Raw genomic sequence first — 9686 nt, forward strand, 5'->3', positions numbered from 1 at the left:
GATCAAGCAAATTAGCGAGGTCCAGAAGTCTGTCCAAAAGGTCAGGGCAACAGGCAAAACAGCGTGGTCCAAGGTACAGGCAAACAATTCGGGGTCTCAGGCAAGCAGGCAAGCTCCAAGGTACAGGCAGGGGTCATACACAGAAGTTCAGTCCAGCAGGTATATACCAAATAGCACAGGAGCAGGTTAGCAGTAGCCAGGAACAAACGGGATGAACTGCTCAGAGCACAGCTAGAGGCAGGTACTTAAAGCAGTGCAACAGGTGCAGTTCTAATCAGGCATAATGCAAGGAGATTAACTCCTTCAGGCACGTAGAAGAGTTCAGGAACAGAACAGCAGCACCTCTGGTGGTATGAGGCACTGCTGCTAGGTACAAACAACAGACAGAGTTGTAACAGCCGCAAAAAATTTTGGGCTTACTCGACTATGAGGGGGGCCCATGAATTTGTTGTACCGGGGCCCTGAATTCCTCTTGGCAGCCCTGCTAATGGACACAGCAAAGTTTTGGTTTTGAACTGGCATGTCTCAGTGGTCTGCATACCAAGAGATGTTCCTACCCTCTACTCTCAGAGAACGCTTGCGCACCCTCAAGTGTGGCTTGGTGTGTAAAGAGGTGGAAGAATATCTGATTTCTTTCCTAAAATTCTGCTTGGTTCAGTCTCATTTATGGCTCATATTAATCATGAGAGTGAGGGGACATCAGGGCATGTGGTAAATGTATCGGTGTGATTACACTACACGGAATGCTTCTGGAAGTGCACTTCTCCACCGACTCCAAAGCGTGCAAAGGCTGAGTTAGTCCTTCAAGTCCTTTTGTAGAGGGGTCATTTGTTAGGAATGTGTTCACTCCACAGAATTCCTCCTATCTGCCAGTGCAAGATTCTACTCCTTTACAAATGTCATCTTGCTCAGTAAATGAAGTGTATTGGCGAAAATCAAGGTGCTTTTAATCAAATTAAGGTGCACGTAGGTCCATGTTTCTTTTTGTAAGCAGTGGATTGTGCTTTCTAAATGGCAAACCATTTGTGGGCTGAACCAACATTTCTTTGAATGCAACCCATCAATTTACTAGGAACTAGTGACATCACTCAATATTTGGTCATGAAGTGCTTCAGTGATGTCACTGGTTCCTACAGAATTACAAGGCTGCAATTTCAGGCATATTGAAAAGCCCCAAAATGGCTGCCTCCATTGCAGTAGGGTGTTTTTTAACTCTGTAATTATCATTATATATATAATTTGATTAGCTGTCTCATGAGCAGGGTCCTCCCTGCAATTTTTTTCACGTCTACATTTATTCTGTCTGACTTCCATGTCCCTGTTTTGGGTCCTGTTTCCCCACTGTACAGTGCTGTGGAGCACTTTGAGGCCATACATATCACCAACAAGATTAGCTATAGTATATTGGATCCGCTGCGGTATCACCTAGGCTGGTGCATGGTCAGCACCCTTTAGTGTTTGTACCACTGGTATGTAATAAAAGGTATGGTTACTACCATTTGTTCTCTATAAATTGAGAGCAAAGATTGCAACTTCCGCCACATAACTCTTAGCCCCTACTGTAAATCACGATAAATTAAAATGGTGTAAGAAGTTACGCCAGAGTTCCACAATATATTAAAAGCAGGAGGCCGAAGGTTTAGTGCTTTTACACAGTGGGCCTCTGAATATCCTAATAATTTACTGTAGGGGTACACACTCTTATAATACACTCATTCTTATTTAACTGAACCCCCAACACTATTACACATAAACAGCACATTGGCACACAAACATATATTATGCTTGCCGATTTTTCCCCCTTGGCCTCCGCTTATACATATACTGCCACCCGCACTCACTTATACACAGTTATTATATTCTTTAATATACGTTTCACTTCCTTTCCCCCATTTATTTATATCCCTCTGCCATTACTCACACCACAACACCCCTTCTTTACTATTACATACCTCTTTCTCAGCTGCCGCACTTACAGTAGATCGGTAGCTGTTGTTTCTGTCAGAATTCAGTGAAAGCTGTCAAAAGCCAAGAGAAAACGCAGTGGTATATATAATTTTGGTGATTTTAAAAAAATCCCTTATAGGCAAAATTTATTAAGAAAAACATCTCCGGGGCAGCTGAGCGGAGTGGTAAGGGTACCAATTCGCTGGGCCATTCTCTGTAAAATAAAAAAAGAAAGAAGCAAATAGACAAAAATATATATATATTTTTTAAATTAATATTTAACAATGAGAAAACCTTTATTCAAAAAAATAAAGCATTTGTTAGAATAATTTTCATCTGTTATTGCCATCCTGAGATAGCAATAACAGAAGATGTATTGTGGCAGTATCAGTGCCACTGTGGTACTTTTTAAATAGGCTTCCCCGTGAATAGGAGGTCACCATTTGTTGTGTAGGGCAAAGTACATTTTGCCCTTTAATAAATCATCCCCATAGTGTTAATACAGGGATGAAGACCAGCGACAAATGTGCCCTGTATGATAAAGGATCTGCAAAAAGCAAACACATGATAATAAGACATCAGAATGCACCAATTACACAAATACAATATTATTTACAGATACCTCAATGGAAAGGATGCACACTGCCCTCTTGTGTTAGAAAAGGAAACTTTTGTTTACGTGTGGCTATTGTGAAACTACCTCTTTCTAAAACAGTATCTTGCTTCTTCACTAAACATGATCTAAAATGTATAAGCACAAGAGACACCTTTTGCTACCGATCTTCATTTCCTACTCATCTGTGTGTCACCAGGATAGAATAATGTCACTGCTAACAGCAACACAGATTATTTCAGGAGATACATGTGTTGATCTTGTGGGAAGCAGTGGTCTGTCCCCACGTATGATTGTATTTGTGTTGACTCCATGTGACAGGGTCAAGATGTGTAGAGGAGAATGGAGGTAAGCGGGTTTACACAGATATAGTTGTATAGTGAAAACAGCAGGATTCCCCAACTGCAGATTGTAGTGATGTGTAATTAAGTTCATATATTTACTTTGCATGGAAAAGAAAAGTACTAAAACAAATAGAAGATGACAATGGTTTCTATAGAATACACAATACAGACACTCTTAAAAGCCAGCAGGAAATATGTGTATAAAGTTTTAAAAGGCAAATATGTACGTGTGTATGACCTGTTCATTTTACTCTGTTCTTCCAGTGTTTTGTAATATGATTAAATCACTAAACATAAAAAATTTAAGATTTTTAGGGTATATAGGTCTCTTTTTTGGTACAAAACTCAAGTCTTTTATATTAGTAGCCATTCTATGAAAAAACTAGAATTTTTTTGGATGATTTTCTCTTACAAAAGAATCACTGAAAGGTGTGAACAATACTACTATGCAGCATGTATATGCTCTTTGTTAAATGTGTTTTAATTGTTTTTGTAACTTGTAAAGTTTTGATTAGTGCTAAAGGTACATTGATATAAACTTTCCAACTGTGGGCTCTGTAGCTATCAAATAAAGACAGAGGATGTTTAGAATGATCTCTGTCTCCCTCTGCTGGCTAAGCCTGAGTTGTAAACATTGCAATGAAAGGATTGATTTACTAAGCTTTTTTTGTTTTTGATTTGTTTATGTATGTGCTTGTTTGTGTATGGATATGGACTTTTGCTTTGCACTCCTAAGAGATCATTTTAAGTCAAGCTTCAATCACTGTAGTCAGATATTCCATTTGTACCCAGAGCACAGCTCTCAGTGCTGCAGCAAAAGTAATATCAACTATAAATTTGAGTGTATCAACTATAAATTTGAGTGTATCAACTATAAATTTGAGTGTACAAATAAACTATCAAATATTTGTGGCCTACATGAAAAACCAGCCAGTATTTAACTTTTGTACAACATAGAAAAATAATTATCACCCCTTTCATTTTAGCATGGTTTGGTCCAGGAGACTTAAGTTAGAAATGTCTTCACTAAGTTCCTTAAGGAATCAGGCGCGTATTGTGCTTTATTTGTAAATTGTGTCTTGTGAATGCCAGATACATTTAGTGGATTGTTGGAAAAGTGTCATACTGTAACTTAGCTTCTAAATACAGACATATTTTTGCAGCAGTTGCAGTGTCTCAAGGTTTGTGTGAGGGAACGGTGTCTACCAAAGGATGAACAGCCTACAGTGTTCCTCGGTACGTGTGGAAATACTTCCACCAAGGCAGATATCCTACTTTACCAATGTTATCTTTAATTAATGTAACACCAACAACATGCTAAAAATCAACATATGGTATAGTAATATCAATTCCAGGTATGCACAATGGACACGAGAGTCCTACCTCCAATACAGTGCTGGTCCTATTATGGGCATCTTTGAAAAAAGAAAACAAGAGGCTTACCCTTTCCTGGTAGTGTGAAGCCCCAATGCCTGCCATGCGGCCACTGTTCCGCATTCACTGTCACCATGTTTTTTGCAAGCACACTGAATCACCAGACGTGGGGTAACTTTAGCCAAAGAAATAATAACGAGGGTCATCGCAGTCCTTCTTCCAATCTCCAGATATCTCTGAGAAGAGCCTCAGGCTGTAGGGGTGTGTGGACTGTCTGCTGTGTCTCTGGATATTAAGGCCTAGGAATACAAGATACATTTCATAAATAAGATGATGACATCAGACACAGAACCACACCCTGTTGTGCTTGTAAATACACGACAACACATTATCTAGTTAGCCTAGTGATGTATGTCCAAGCACAATATTTAAAAATAACTTACCTAGCCTATAATGTGGTAATAATTAACAATGTAAATAGCAGGCCTAAATATACACAATCTCTATAATTGGTTCAAGCATTATGTAATTTTGCCTATTCATCCTATTGTGGTTGAAAAAAAACACTTGCATGACTAGATTTTAACAGAGGCCAGGTTATTAGCCACAGACTGATCTACAGTTGTTTATGTAAACAAAGCTAGGTACTGTGAAGCCAAAATGTTCAAAACACAAAAATAGAATTATTGATGTATGTTTCTCCAAATCGATAATACACATACACTTAACCATTTGCCATAAGTGAACAATAGGAAGCCTCATACTAACATGAAAACATTAGCTACAGTGTATTAGATAATGTTACACCGTGTCATATCTGACCAATCTTAAGGCTCATATCCAAACACAGTATGGTGCTGAGCACAGACATGCTCTGGAAATAAAACCAGACATTATGATTTCACAGGGCTAATGTGTGCTAGGGCAGACACTCTAGGGGTACATGGGGATACAAAGTACATCTTAAACGGTATAGGGTCAGTTTGGCCCTTGAGTAAACTTTTTTTAAAATATATGACCAAAATCCTTAGGGATTGGTTTGAAGATTTGTAGTAGGGTTAGGGCTTTGCCAAGTCTTACTGTACAAATTTGGGTGGAGTGCTTGGCCTGGTCAATGTGATTTGGTTTGGAATATTTGGGTTTAATGATGAAATTATTTTTTTTGGACCACTCAGCATTGTGACATGATTGTGCACAGTTAACATTAGCCATATTGGTGGTGCTTTCCTTTCCTTTATAACAGTCCATCTAGGTTCCAGGATGGCCATGCAGCCATGGTATATTCATCATCACCATTTATTTATATAGCGCCACTGATTCCGCAGTGCTGTACAGAGAACTCATTCACATCAGTCCCTGCCCCATTGGAGCTTACAGTCTAAATTCCCTAACACACACACACAGACACAAAGTGACAGACTAGGGTCAATTTTGATAGCAGCCAATTAACCTGTTGTTTTTGGAGTGTGGGAGGAAACCGGAGCACCCAGAAGTAACCCACACAAACACGGGGAGAACATACAAACTCCACACAGATAAGGCCATGGTCGGGAATTGAACTCATAACCCCAGCGCTGTGAGGCAGAAGTGCTAACCACTTAGCCATCGTGCTGCCCTATATTCCCCTGCCAAGTAGCTACTTAGGCACACAAAACTATGCTTAGTGAATACAGCTAATTTTACATGCACCTTGTTGTAAACCCCTATGTTTGGGATGGGGTTTTACATCTCCCTACAGATTGTGTGCCAGTGGTCATTACTTACTGCTTGCTTGTCATTCTGGAGAATGGCCACTCTGCTGTGTGAGGAGAATGAAATTGTGGCCTCATAGTGCTATTATGTCTAACACTTTAAAAGTACTTGTGATACCCTACATATACCTTACACATGTTGAAGCAGGCATTGGTCTTACTATGGCAAAAAGTATCCCTACATATTAATTACACACACACTTACAGATCCTACTTGCAGATATTCCCATCCTGATTCTGGCTTAAGGCTAATGTTTGTTTTTTTACGGTACCAATCACAATCTGAATGCTATTTCAAATTAATGTTAACATCAAACACCAAGATCCCATATGAACATGTGAGTTTCGATCAATACTGCTTGTCTCCCAGATTTTACCCCCCCCCCCAAAAAAAAACCCCCATATATGCCAGGTGTGTGCAGAATCACAATCTGTGTCTTCACCAACAATTTAGCATGTTTAGAAGTGTGTGTATGTGTGTGGCTGGAATGGAACAAGGAGAACATTATCCTGTAGTTTTGGACAGCAATACATTTTGGGGGTTGGAGGACAAATGATTGGTTAAAATGTTACATGAATTGAAGGAGAATTCCGAAAGAATTTTGAAGTACACTTAGAGATTAGCATACATTTTAGAAGCATGGCAAATGGAAGCAATTTCATTTGTACAACACCACATGTATGTTTGAGCCATTTCTTGGTTTCTAATGTAAGTTTACTTATATTTTTCCAGCATATAATATTGATGTATTTGACCTTTGAAGTAAACAGTACTAATCAATGTGATTTACCTCTAAAATGTGTATCAAAGACATACTGCCTGAAGTTGGCTCCCTGGTCTGATTCCCATGGTATGGCTTCAGGCTCCCCCACCTCCTACATCCCAGCAACCTCGTCCACCACCCCTGGAGACCCACTCCGGATGGCAATATTGTGAAACACCACACACAGAGCTATGATGTCACATACTTTACTCGGTCCATACATCAGGGCACCACCAGACAGGTCAAGGCATCTAAATCGTTCCTTTAGGAGGCCAAAGGCCCTTTCAATTACCCATCTGGTGGCTGTATGAGCCAAGTTATATGCAACATTATGCTCTGTGTGTGGGCTCAACATGGGAGTGAGGAGCCAAGGGCATAAGGGATAAGCGTTGTCTCTTCTGTAGGATGACTGGAAAGACACAAGAAACAAACATTAACACACTTTAACAGAAAACAAATCACCACCCTCCAAATACTAACATTCACAAGTATGTCTAGTACATTATAGCAAAGGCAAATTGACAGCTAAGTGAGGATTATTAACTTAACTAAACATTGCAAACTAAACACATTTTGGGAACCAAACCATAGGAACCTGAAGAATTTTTACAATGTGACTTATATGTTTTTTGGAGGGATGCCATGGGCAATATTTATCTTACATGTAGTTAATACTTACAAACTAACCACCGCTTTAAAAATTTTAAGTAAAAAAATATAATGTACCATTGTGAAAATACACATTTCCAAACAAATTTTGTCTTTGGCATATGGCCTTGTAGTGTTTACAAACACTTTCAAGACATCAGGTAACCTTAGATGTTATGTCTGTTTATGAAAGCTTTTTTAACAAACCACATTTTTATAACTACTATAAAGAACGGGCACATGCACTATATGACACAATGTAGAAACATAGCATCTAAGGAAAAAGATCACATTCAGAGTACAGTAACTGTAGTAGATGATTATAGAAACAAGCATCTAAATAAATTGAGTCAATACATTATTCTAATTACCAAGAAGCCACACGTCTCCATGTGTCCTTGCACCCCCCTGCCTCTGTTGTAATCTGTGCCACGTCACCAATTGGCTAAACGTAAAGGAGTAATGGGTATTCCCCCCCATTTGGCAACCAAGTTTTGAATCTGGAGAGATGGGTCACAAATAGCCTGTACATTTATCGAGTGGAAATGCTTCCAGTTTAAATACACAGAAGCATCCCCACTCGACGGTACAAAGGCCACATGCATCCCATGTACTGCCTCTATGACGTGCAGAATGCCATCTATGGTGGCAAACTGCTGCTTAATCCGCACAATGGATACCTCATCGAGTGGCAGATGTCTAAACTGTGAGGAATGCCCTGAGCACAACCTTCAGCACATGACTGAAGGTGGCCTGGGACATACCTGCCACGACCCCCACTGTGGTCTGGAATGACCCAGATGCACAGAAGTGCAGTACTGCCAACAGTTTGGTCAAAGGCGGTATTGCTGTTGGGATGTGGCGCATTGGCTCAAGGTCACTCTGTACAATGCGCAGGGTGTCCAAGATGACATGAGGATAAGGTGAGAGCGACGGACAACCTCAGCATCTGACATCCCAAAGAGGCGGACATGTGGCCTGAAGACATGCTCCCTAGGACGGCAATGTTGGACCAGTTGCTGGTTTGGACGTTGTGGAGGATCAGCCTCCTTGAGAACTAGACTCTCGTCCAACTCCAGGATCACCTGTATGTGTGACAAAAGCATGAGTTTACAAAAAAACAAAAACATTAGGAGAGGCCTTTCAGAGCTTTCCATTTTCACTGTATACTCCAAACTTGAAACTTATACTTACAAGTCAAGCACGATTCATCTTCTATTTTGGATTTGGCAAGTACAGTCAGTAATTATTGAGAAAAATTAAAAAAACAAAACATCAATACTCAAGCCCTAGGGAATGAACAAAGACACCACATCAGAGACCACCTAACCAGAAAGATCATGTAAAATAAAAGCAAAAAGCATGAGTAGGTGACACTGTATACTTGGCACACACCAAAACACAAGACACCTTGTGCAAATGTAAAACAATTCCCTAATTTAAAGATATAAAGATAGACAAGAAAAGGTGGAATTTATAATAAAAAATCAAAACAAATACAAAAAATAGGCTGCAATACTCAAGCCATAGTGAAAGAGCAAAGACACCACATCAGAGACCACCTCACCAGAAAGATTATTATTATCATTTATTTATATAGCGCCACTAGTTCCGCAGCGCTGTACAGAGAACTTACATCAGTCCCTGCCACATTGGGGCTTACAGTCTAAATTCCCTAACATACACACAGATGAACAGAGACAGACAAGCAGACAGACACACACAGATGCAGACAGACAGGCACACACACACACACAGACTAGGGTAAATTTGTTAGCGGCCAATTAACCTACCAGTATGTTTTTGGAGTGTGGGAGGAAACTGGAGCACCCGGAGGAAACCCACACAAACACGGGGAGAACATACAAACTCCATGGTCGGGAATTGAACTCATGACCACAGTGCTGTGAGGCAGAAATGCTAACCACTTAGCCACTGTGTTGCCAAAGATCCAGGAAAAATAAAAGCAACAAACATGAGTTTGTGCCACTGTATATTTACCACATACAACTTACACCCATGCTTCTGTGGATGTACTACTGTGTAACTGTGGATGTACTACTAGTACGCTAGCATATGGTTTGTTTTCACGTGTAATATGATTTGTGTGCGGAGTTATGAATGCGAATCGTTAGGCATTACATCCGCATCCACATTTAATAATATTACTATGACACATTTTTCGCTATGTAGAACCAGAGAATGTGTGTGTGTAATACTTTAGTATTTCTCCTTCAACACTCAT

General features: G+C 39.9%; 1 long non-coding RNA gene across 1 annotated transcript; it reads right to left on the reverse strand.

Moving 5' to 3' along the window:
* Nucleotides 1-420: 420 nt before the first annotated feature.
* On the reverse strand, nt 421-9648 carry LOC142094586 (uncharacterized). The gene is made up of 4 exons (XR_012677679.1): nt 7709-9648; nt 6821-6893; nt 4348-4577; nt 421-2161 (listed from the first exon to the last, which is right to left on the reverse strand). It is a non-coding gene; the product is annotated as an uncharacterized LOC142094586 (long non-coding RNA).
* Nucleotides 9649-9686: the final 38 nt, after the last annotated feature.

This window comes from Mixophyes fleayi, chromosome 6 (assembly GCF_038048845.1).
Source record: "Mixophyes fleayi isolate aMixFle1 chromosome 6, aMixFle1.hap1, whole genome shotgun sequence".
In the NCBI taxonomy this organism is placed as follows: Eukaryota; Metazoa; Chordata; class Amphibia; order Anura; family Limnodynastidae; genus Mixophyes; species Mixophyes fleayi.